Source organism: Camelus ferus, chromosome 13 (assembly GCF_009834535.1).
Source record: "Camelus ferus isolate YT-003-E chromosome 13, BCGSAC_Cfer_1.0, whole genome shotgun sequence".
Lineage (NCBI taxonomy): Eukaryota > Metazoa > Chordata > Mammalia > Artiodactyla > Camelidae > Camelus > Camelus ferus.
In genome coordinates, this window is record NC_045708.1 from 19,506,209 (window position 1) to 19,517,953 (window position 11,745).

Genomic DNA, 11,745 nt, shown 5'->3' on the forward strand with positions numbered 1-11,745 from the left:
AGAAGGCAAGTTTTTTTTCTTTATCCTTTCTCATTCTCATTCTTCTCCAAGGCTTCCCAAGTAAATATGAATTAATACAAGTGAAATGCTTTAAATAGTGCCTGACACATAGTAAGTGGTCATTTCGTGTTAAGAGGTGGTAGTGGTAAAAATAGTAGCATATGCCTGCTGACCCTGCCTCACTCTAATAGCTGTGATATGCCAGGAACTACTGGTATCTCTATGATCGTCTTTCCTTTGTGATTACCGGAAGTGAATCGGGATAATATAAATACAGCCCACTGTAACAAACTAACGACTCTCTAGTCGTGTCACTTTCACCTGACCATATACACAGGAGCAAACTGCTTCACTCCTTGGTTCTCTTTTCTTGGTCTACAAAGACTGGATTAGGGCCAGAAAAAAGTAGAATAAAGTAGCCTTGTAACCTCTTGACTAGTTGCCAAGAGCAGAAGCAAACTTTGTGAACAGCAACTTAATCAAACTAAACTTTGACTGTTAGGTGGAAACTGGCAAAGGATTCTAACGACAGAAGCTCTATATATGACCAAGCATTTTCAACCACATGATTTTGTATTATTTATTATAGTTTTTAAATGATGTACCTAGAGACAGTAAAGAAAAAAGGTGACAGCAACAATAATCAGGGCAACAGGGTCCCCCTCTCTCACCTGTTCTGCACAATTATTTAGGTTAAAAGCTTAAAAGAATCAAGATACATCTCAGAGAAAAAAAACTAACAAACCCAAACAATTCCAAAAGGACCATATTGGAAAAAATCTAGCAGTCACTAGAATTTTTCAAACTGCAGGTACAACACATTAATAGTGGAAATCAACAACAGTTTATTCTGAATGAAATGCAATAAAACAAAATAGGACAAAAAATATTACAATGCATCATGAATAGTAAAGACAAATATTGTTTCACAAAACTTGTTTCAATATTAATATGTACACATATGTGTATAAGTACTGGGTAACAATGAAAAATGCATCTCATAGTGGGTTGTGATAAAAAAAAAATTTGAATGCCATTTTACCAGAAAATTTTTTTTAAAGAACTAGCCAGTTAAAAGAGAGGAAAATATCCACTCAAGTTACATATGAAACAACATTCAGAGATTTAGTGGTTCTCTAAATTATAGTTTTTTAAAGGCAAGCCTCTGAAAATGAAGAAAAAAGAAAAAGGAAACCACTGGGGTAAAAATCAATAGTTTAAAAAAATTATTCCAAATAAACAACAATTTCACAGAATGAGAGGTATTGACACTAAATATATACTAACAGAAGATTCATAGAAATGAGATAAAGCAAAGATTTTCAGTTCATCTAGCTATTAAATGCCACACCAATGACAGATGGTCTATTCTCTGTAAAATCTCTAGTACTCACTCTCAAGAACACGTATTCATCAGTGTTATATAATCACTGTTTTCTAACCTATAGCAAGTAAGAACTGGTGGAAGGGAAAAACAGATTTGAAAAATTCAGTGAAGGAATAACACACTGATTACTAGTATATGTTTTTTTAATAAGATACGTATGTACTATTTTTTAATCCTAAAATAATCCCTAAATTCTGAAATATTCTAAGAAAAAATCATACACATATTTCAGAGTATCCTGTTGGTAAAGAGAAAGATTATCATATTAATATCATCAGCCTAGTCGGAAAAAATTAACATCATTGTGCTAAATTAAAACACCCTCTTATTTTGAAAAAAGGAGGACCAACAGGTGAATCTGACCTAAATCTTTTTCAACTACTATGGAAACTAAAGAATAAAGTTCAATTCCACCTAAGAGCTAATCATTTTAATTTATTCCCATAGTAACAGTGCTGATAGCAACAAACTACCAATGTTCCTAAATTCGGTGATTGCTACGTTATTAAATTTCAGGTGAGTGTAAACTATTCAAATTTTAGAAAATAAACTGATTATCAAACCCACAAATAAAAGAGTGTTGCTTTTGAAAGAAAAATCAAATGTTTAAATCTAAGTAAAGAACATTCTAAATACCAAGTAAATCATCATAGCAAAGCTTACACTTCAGTTCAATAACAATACTTTCCTGACAAAAATTTAAAAACTCAAGACAAAAGCTACTATAAAAATAGTCTAATTATTATGTCTGAATTAATAAGGGGAATGTTAATATATAAGAAGTAAAATAAGTAGAATTCCTTACCAGTGTCACTTCTTACCAGAAATAATTGTAGTTTTTCCTGTTAACCAGATTCCATGATTCACAACTGTTTTCAAAATACTCAGAAAAATAACTTCTCATCAAATCTAAGTCCAAGACTCTTGAATTAAACTGCACCTCAACTAACATAAAACCATCTCCTTCCTTTAGAGATGCAACAAAATTTTTTATTTGGAAATAATAAAAGTACAAAATAGTAATATTAATATGATTAATAATACTCTAAATGACTAATAGCATTTTTAATTTAAAAGGAATTGGTTTATGAAAGCACACCTCCTCTTTTCAAAAGTAAAAATAAAAACACTAATTTAAATATATTACTGTAAACATGGTAGTCCTGAAGAGATGGATGCATTTAATTTTGCACAAACTTCCAAATTTGGAAATGAGATTAGAGGTAAGTCAGAAATTTCAGTTTTAGTCTTCTGTTTTATATTTCAAAGTTGATAAATTCATATTGGGGATAGTAAGATTTCAGAGTTTAAGACTATTTCATAAACTTAGGTACTATTATGCAGATCAAAGAAAAGGAAAAAAATTAATGTCGAGGGGTAAACATTTTAGCAATATATAATGCATTTTATTAAGCATATTGCCTTTTCTCCAAATACATCAAAAGTAATGAACTTTCATATGATCTTTTTTTAAAGAGGTAAGGATATGGCCCTGTTAAGCTTTCTTAATGTATGGTTTTTGCTATCTAAGAAACCTAGACAGTAAAGGGTTTGCAATTTGCCTTATGCCAGCATTTATTAAAAGGCCAGGTAAACACCTCCCCCCTAAGGTTCCCGACCAAAAGCAGTTACTTTGTGTTTCAGAGAAATTGGATTTTTAACCTATAATGAAAGAAATCACTAAACTAGTAGAACTTTGTACAAACAGGTCATGGACTTGGGAGCCAAAAAGACTAAGTTCAAATCCAGCTCTCCTGCTAACTAGCTGTGTTACTCTGGGCAAATTATGTAACTTCTGTGCCTTAGTTTCCTCAGTTTCAAATGGAGGTAAGAATAGTACTTATTTCATATGGTTGTAAGGATTAGTGAGTTAATACTGTATGTAAACCACTCAGGGTAATTCCAGGCATGAGTAAATACTATGTAAAATGTGCTTTTTAAAAATTACTGTTTACCACTACAGATTTTTACAGTTCACCTATGAAAAAGTTTCCCAAATGAAAATTATCTAATTGTACCTAAAAACAAAGAACATGACTTTATATTAATTAAGCTGTGATACAGACTATCAAATAATGATAGGAAATTTCTAAGTGTTTTGAAAACAAAAGAAAAATCATAAAATCTAGTTTCAAAATTCATTTACCATTGTACTGATAAGAAGTGACACTTTCTTAGGATTACAGCTTATTTTAATTCTAATTATGTTGTATTTTTTTCTTATACCATGATGATGCAGGTTAAGTCTTAATATGCACAAATAAAATCAAATTAAAAATTTAGGTGTAAATATCAGCCCTGTATAATGTCACCTAGTTCACATGAATGTCTGTACATGTATTATTATGATTGTACAAAGTAGGTATCAAAAAGAAATTTGCTGAAAGAAACGTATTACAAAGATTATTGCTAATTATTTTCTAGGGTGAATAAAAACAAATTAATTAGTACAACTATTAACCCAGCTAATAAGATGAAGTGCATCCAACACAATCTGTAGCAAGATCTTTAAAGATTATTAAGCACTGACTGCCTTGGGCTGATCTGTTAACTTACTTACAATAAGTCAGCACTATTTACACATTTCTTTTTCTGAAGAGTATTACTATATATTTAAAAGGGAAAAATAGCAAAAATAAACTGTGTGAAGCCCGTATTCCAAGTATCTTTTAAAATATACTATAAGTAACAGAGAAAATGCCCTAATTATTTCTACATTTAATAATTAGATACCCTAGGACTTAGGTTGATGGGATCAAGTAAAATTATCAAGATGGTGATGTGGCTGCTTATTCCACTGTTTTGTTTTCTGCCAATAAAACATATCAGTAAGGCAGTTTATAGCTTAAACCATATATTATGTACAAAAACATACACCTGTATTTTAAGTTAATCAACATATAGAAAGTCCACTTTACTTTAAATATAACAATTCAACCCCTTGGTATAAACCAGTTAAATGAATGCATGGGAAAAATAAACTACTCCTAATACTCTTAAATACATTTTGAACTATTTCTATGTTAACTATTCTATGTTGAACTATTTTGAACTATTCTTTCTCCAATAAATCACGCATAAGTTAAAGTATCCCATTGTTATATGCAGAACACAAAAATCTTTCAGACGAACAACTACCAAAAGAGATGTCCTATATGCCTTTTGTCTGTGAGCAAAACAAATGAAGAAAGAAGTCATCTTGTGGCTTAGGCAGATCACAAAACCCATCGTACCACAAGGTACAAATGGCAAGGACACGGTGAAGGTGTAAAACTTTTGAATTTTTAAAACTGAATTTTCCTTAAAACATATCTTAGTGTCCAAGGATAGAAACTAAACCATGTAAAACAAAGTACAGTATCAAGTAAAATGACAAAAACTAATGAAAAAATCAAATCAAAACAAAATAAAAAACCTGGTATGAAACTAATATGCAGAAATGTACTTTAAATTGAGCCCTCAGGGTTACAAACTAAGACCTCACCAAACTAAAGCTGAAACTCCTACAGAAAACCAACAGTGCTTCCTCTCCTGAGTTTTTTTGTTGGTTTGTTTGGCAGCTTGGTAAGAGGTGTGGCTTCTCAGTAATTAGAAAGTCTATCAGTGTTCTGTACAAAGAACAGAACCATGAACACAACTGCTTTAATGAGACTATAGGAAGTTCGTCCACGTAAGGGCTTTTATGTGGAATTTCTATCATAATAGATGAAAGTGGTTTTAGAAAAAAAGAAAGAGACTCCCTAAGACTTTTCAACTTCTACTTCTGTACAACATAGTTTCTTTCTGGAGTCCCCCTTGAAGGCAAAATGACTTCAGCCCTGATTTTTAAAATCTGTCACAAATTTCTTATCCTAAAATTTTCATTCCTATGACATAAACTTATTGAAATGAACCACTAAATAGTATATTGTGCTCTCCAGCCTACAGCTTTGAAAGAACTAAAATCCATTTCCCTAAGTGTACATACAGAACTTCTCTATTTGTGAAAAATGACCTTGGAAAAATCACCACCAATTCTTTAAATCCTGATTTCCATATTTTGTAAAATGAAAGTGTAAGATTGAAAGCTACGGTTCTCTTCAGCTGCAAACTACAGAAATCAATCTAGGTTCTAGACTTAGACATGCTTAAGAAATAAAAAATTTGGAAATAAACAACACTGTAACTCAACTATACTTTAATAAACACTCCTAAGAACTTTAATTTTTAAAAAGTTCAGAAATTAAAAAGGTTGAAAGAGGGCCTTCCATCAATCCAAATATAGGTCTATCTACAGTTTCCATGACTTTAAAAAAAAGATCCACCAACTTGGAGGTAAGAAGTAGTTAGAGTGTGAGCTCATACTCATTGGGGTTCATTTTTAAGGATGGGATGGGGTTAGTTTTTAAGGATGTTAAGGCCAGGTTGAACAGGAGCCAGGAGGTACAAAAGCGCTTCCCTCACCAGTTAGGTAAGTCCTGAAAGCCAACCAGAAGGGTCATTCTTTGTGGCTTCTAGGACTAATATGGCCAAGCTCCAAAGTCCTTTGCTAAAAATAGCTGAAGGGATCAGCCCAATTATGGAATAAGCCAAGGTCTATGCTATGCTCACATATAATACATAATGGGAAAGACTTTTCTATAACTCAGCAATCAAACAAAAAGCAGATGCTAAAAGTTGTATTTATTCTGTTCACTGAAGTACTAAATTTTAGAACACAATTCACGATTACAGAAACCGATCACACAAAAACATCTGCAATCAAATGCTAGACATACACCAAAAACATTAGAAAGACAAAAATAAAAGTTATCTAACTCTGTGCCTCTAAATATACCTCAGATCACAAAATTTGAGAAACAAGACATTAACCATTATTAAAATCAACCCCTCACTTTCGAGATGATTAAAAGCCTACAGAGAAATTAAAGCTTCAAAATGAGAAAAAAAAAAAAGCTTTAAGACTAAGGTGAAAACAATAAAGAAAAAAAAAGTCAGAAGAATATGTTAAGTAATAAAGTGCTCCAATGTCTGGTTTATGGAGAAACAGGAAGAGAAATAGAAGCCCTGTCAATACAGTAAAAACGAAGAAACAATATATAAGAAGCAAGGTTAAAAATACACACGCACGCTGAGTTCAACTAAAGAAAATACACTTTGAAATTACTACAGTAAACTCTTTAGCAGAAAACGTTTCAGTTTAACAGCATACTAAAATTTTTGTCAATAAGCTTATATATCTGGGGCTAATAAACTCCCAAGAAACTCTGCCCTCTGTCATAGCAACTATCCCATGCAGAAAACAGAGCTGATCGTCCCAGAACATCCGCATTTTTGCCCCAGCTGTGCATATCCATTCTCTTGGGATAGAGAACACAAAAATGACAGGACGTCCTCATGGCCTGTCAATTAACAAGATTACACAAGCCCAATTGCTAGCAGTTCCGTGTGCCTGCCACCTGTTAGCCTGCTTTAGAGAAAGGCCCCCAAACTGTGCTCCAGCGAAGAACTGGGAACGCCTTTGTTGTTCCCTAACTACGGAAGTTACCAGAGTTCAGTCTAACCCAGCGCTTTAAGGAAAACATCCCCCTGGGCGTAAATCTGCCCAGACTGGGGCTTAGGCAAAAGCCTCCTTTAGCTAAGAAAAGGCGGGAGAACCCCAGGGGAGGCGCAAATGCCACCTACTCGTCCTGGGAGGTGTTAGGGGTCAAAGGCGAGGAAAGCTAGGGGATCAGGACCTCGGACCCAAGAAAGAGAGACAGGCTGTTTCGTAGTGCAGCAGCGTGAGCACGAGGAGGTGGGCCGTCCTGGTGGGTAAAAGCGAGATCCCGGGATCAGGGGTCGGGGAAGTGAGAGCAGGAGCAAAACAGAGAGGCAGTGGCTTAAGAAAGCGCTAAGGCGAAAGGCAAGAAACCAGGGCTTTTTAGGGGCAGATAAGGTTAAGGAAAAACAGTGAGGCGAGAGGTGAGCGGCGACGAGACAGACTCAGCCGGTGTAGGGGAAAGAAATGAGGTGAGCTCAGGAAGTACTGCAGGGACAAGGGACAGGCAAAGAGAACCCCCACCCGCAGGGACGGGGACAGAACTCTTGACCTGTCCCTCTACAGGCTGTACTCGACCGGCTGCACTCAGACCATGTCCGCGACGGAGACTCACCCAAAGGCTACAGAGGCCCCAGGGCAGGACATGGGGGCCAGTCCAGACCCACAGCAGAATCAGGCGGGTGGAGGAAACGGCGGCGTTAGCGTAACCCGGATGCGCATCCCTAGGAACCGGAAGTCGGCGGCCAGGGTCATCACACCATCCACACCTCGTTCCGCCAGAAGCCTCGCGGCGCATGTGTCAGGCCTAGACCCCGCCTACTCCACCGCCCCCGGGAGCCCCGCCCCTGGTTACGCCCCGCTCGGCAACTCGGTGGTGCTTGGTGCGACTGGGCTGGTTCTTGCTGTCCCCGGGTCTTGGTACCACTGAGGCACAAGCAACCCTGGTTACAAACAGACAAACAAAAAAGCCATCTCAACACTCATTTTTCAAGATCTTTTTAAAATGCATGGAATCCCTATCTCCCTAGAGAGAACATGAAATGTTGGATGTATTTGGTAGATTTAGAAAAATTGTGAGAGAAAGAATGGGAAGTTTTGGAAGGCACTTTGAGGGGAGGCTAGCCCAAGGTGATGTTTTTAATCCCCAATATTAGTTTATTCCTAATATTGTGTTGAGCTTAACTTCTATTTCATGCACATTATTTTATATAATTTTAATCAGAAACATAATTTTTAAATGCTTCATTAAGTTTCTACCCCCATATGGGCAAGGAGCAGGGTTGAATTCAGGTTTCATGGGGGCCTGAAGTTTATTCAATTTGGGGGCTCTCTTTAAGGAAATCCATAAAACAAATACAATGTTAGGTATAAAAACAAATCTCTAGCAGGGAGGGTATACCTCAGTGGTAGAGCGCAAACCTAGCATGCCCGAGGCCCTGGGTTCAATCCCCTGTACCTCCTCTAAAAATAAACCAAATTACCTACTCCTCCCGCCAAAATAAAATGATTAGATAATATAATAATAAATCAGTAAAATATTTTTTAAAATGAATCTTTAGAATGAGAAATCACAAATTAAAATTTTTTTTAATTTCACAAAAGACAGAAAATCCAGAAAAATTAAACACTATTAATTAACTGATACACCTCTAAAGTATTTTCTTCCCTTCTTTTTTTGGCTGTACCATCTCTGATCAGCTCTTCCTATGGCAACAATTTACTAAGTAATATCATTTACTTAGATTCTTGACTCCTCTTTCTCACACCCCACATCTAATTCATCAGTAAATTCTGCAGGATCTGCCTTCAGAATCTTTCCAGATAACTTATTGCCTCTACTAATACAAGCCACAGTCAATGTGTGACCATTTGCTCTTTTTATACCCTTGCCCTTCCACGATCTAGTAACACAGCAGCAGTGGGCTCCTGTTAAAACCTTAATCAGATCAGGTTCCTTCTCAAATGGATTCCTATTTCAAGTGAAAACCAAAATCCTTACATAAGCCTAGAGGACTCTCAGATTTGATACCTTCCAATACAAATAACCTCATCTACTCTCTCCATTATCCCTCCTTTCAAGTCACATTGCCTCTTTGCTAATCTTCTCTAAACTGTGCATAGACTCCGGGTCTTTGTACTTGATGATTCCTCTGCAATGATCTTCCTCCAGATAACTGCATCATTCACCCTGTTGCTTCGTTTACATCTTTGTTCAAATGTCACCCTATTAATGAGAGCTTTCCGGACACTACATGTAAAGTTGAAGCACTATAACCCTCCCTGCACTTTCCAGCCCAGTTCCCTCACTTAATTTTTTTTTATAATAACATTTATCCCACCCAAAAATTTGCAAGTGAACTTGATTTAACATCTCTCCCTCCCTCTTGACAGGGCACGCGCACGCGCACGCACACACACCAGAATGTGAGCTCCATGAGGGCATGGATGTTTGTCTGTTTTGTTCACAGATGCATTTCAGCAGTAGAACAGAGCCTGTCACACTGAGGGCACTCAATTAATGTTTGTTGACTAAAAGGATCAATTGTTCATTTGCCTTGGGGTCAATGGCTTATTTGCTTGGCTATTGCTCATCAAAAACCATGTATGTTTAGCCACCAAAACCACCAGGGGGAGCCCATGAGTAACCAAAGTGGTATTCCCAGAAAAGTTACTCCTAAAGCATATACATGCACATTATTCTAAAACACAGCTGCAAGAAAGCACACAAATTTCTCCCCCAAGCAAAGAGTACTGTACCTAATAGCAATAAAAACCCTCCAATTTCTTTACAATCCCTTAAGAATAAAGCCCAAGCTCTTTTCTATGGGCTGCAAGGCCCTTCTTGGCCTGCCCTTCCTTACTCTCAGATGTCATTTCCAGCCTCCCTTATCCTCAGATAGAGCCATCCTATTCTTCTCTCTGCTTCTTATACAAACAAAGCTTTCTTGTCTCATGGTCTAAGCACATACTGTTCTTGCTCTCTCAAACACTTTTCTCCATAGCTTCCAATGAATAGTTCCTTTTGCTAATCTCAGTTAAATTTCACCTCTGAAGGTTTCATACAGGCCTCCCATGACTAAAGTAGCTCCTGCATTCCCTTCTCATAGCTTACCTTTTCTCTATGGTCCCTATTGCTATCTGAAATTACCGTGTTTATTTATTGTCTGTCATTGGAAGTAAGCCCCAATCAGGTCTTTATCTCTCTTGTTCGCACCTGAAGTCTCAGCACTAGAAGGGTGATTGGCATATAGGAGGTGCCCAATAAACCAAAAAAGTAATTACAGATATTTTTTGACACTTTACTATGTACTTAGTAGATATAGAAGTGCTCTTATTTCTCTTTTAATCCTCTCAGCAATCTTGGGGAAGTATTATGATTATCCCCATTATACAGATGAGAAAACTGAGGCAGGGATAAGTTAAGCAACTTGAACCCAGGGCTTGAATCCAGGTCTGCAAGACTTCACAGCCCATGATTCCTTTCAAACTACAGGAAGAGCAAGTATGAATTCATTTACTTACTGGTTTCTTTTCTCTGATTTCAAACATTCTTGCTTGCTGCTGTCATGGTCATTAGGAGTGGAAATGTTTGTTGGAGTTTTTTTTTTTCCTGCCCTACTGCACTACTCTTGGGGACAGATCTAAAGAAATAAGCCCAAACTATGGTTTTACTGAAGCTGAGCTGTAACTACTCAGATATTTTTATATTTTTTTTATAGATTTGAAACATTGCATTCAATTTTTTAACATTTTTTATTGATTTATAATGCATCCAAATTTTAACACAAGAGAAAAGTTATTAAAATAGTCCTAAAATATTATAGCTAAGTCTTTCTAAACAAAAGTCAAAATGTAAATCAAAACACAAGCCCAATTACACTAAAACTGTCTAAAAATAAGGTTTCTAAATTACATATTTCATTTAAAAAGACATAGTGAATGTATGATCACTGTCTTGAAATAGTGATCAGCTTAAACTCTCCTGATTGATGTATCTGAAGGATAATGACCTGGGTTTTGTTTCTGTTGATCTCTCCATTGTACTTAAGGCAATATCTTATTATAGATATGACAGTTGCACCTCTAAAAGCAACCTATAGTTGGTGGAATTGTAAAATGATTCAGCTGCTAGGGAAAACAGTATGACCGTGCCTCAAAAAACTAAAGATAAAACTACCATATGATCCAGAAATCCCATTTCTCAGTATATAGCCAAGAGAATTGAAAACAGAGTTTCAAAGTGATATTTGCACAGCCATGTTTATAGTAGCACTATTCACAATAGCCAAGAGGTGGAAGCACCACCAATATCCATTGACAGATGAATGGATAAACAAAATATTGTATACACATACATTAGAATACTATGCAGCCTTAAAAAGGAAGGAAATCTCGTCACATGCTACAATATGGATGAACCTTGAGTACATTATGCCAAGTGAAATAAGCCAGTCATAAAAAGACAAATACTATATAATTTCACTTATCTGAGGTATCTATCAGAATTCATAAGTCAAATTCATAAATATATCAGTGACTGGAGGGAGGGAACAAAGAGGAATTGTTTAATGAGTATAGACTTTCAATTCTATAAGGTAAGATTTAGGTGTTCTGTTCCACAACAATGTCAATATACTTAACACTACTGTTAAATGTACACTGAGCTGTGCACTTAAAAATGGTTAAGATGGTAAATTTTGTGATATGTTTTAACCACAATAATTAATTAATTTTGAAAAAGAGCTCGTAGCAATCTAGTCATTGCTGTAATAAATATGTGGGTCACTTTATGCCTAATTGGCCCTGCATAGAGATTATTATAGGTTTTTTTCACAGT

At 35.9% G+C, this 11,745-nt stretch overlaps 1 protein-coding gene across 2 annotated transcripts in view; it reads right to left on the reverse strand.

Annotated features, from left to right (window-relative positions):
* EYA3 (EYA transcriptional coactivator and phosphatase 3) overlaps window positions 1-7,674 on the reverse strand; it is an 85,898-nt gene extending 78,224 nt beyond the window's left edge. Inside the window, exon 1 of one of the 2 annotated variants that reach the window (XM_006173706.3) lies at window positions 7,522-7,674. The gene's annotated coding sequence lies outside the window, so the exon portion shown is untranslated. The remainder of the gene's footprint in view (window positions 1-7,521) is intronic. The other variant, XM_006173707.3, reaches the window with a different exon arrangement.
* Between the last annotated feature and the right edge of the window lie 4,071 nt (window positions 7,675-11,745).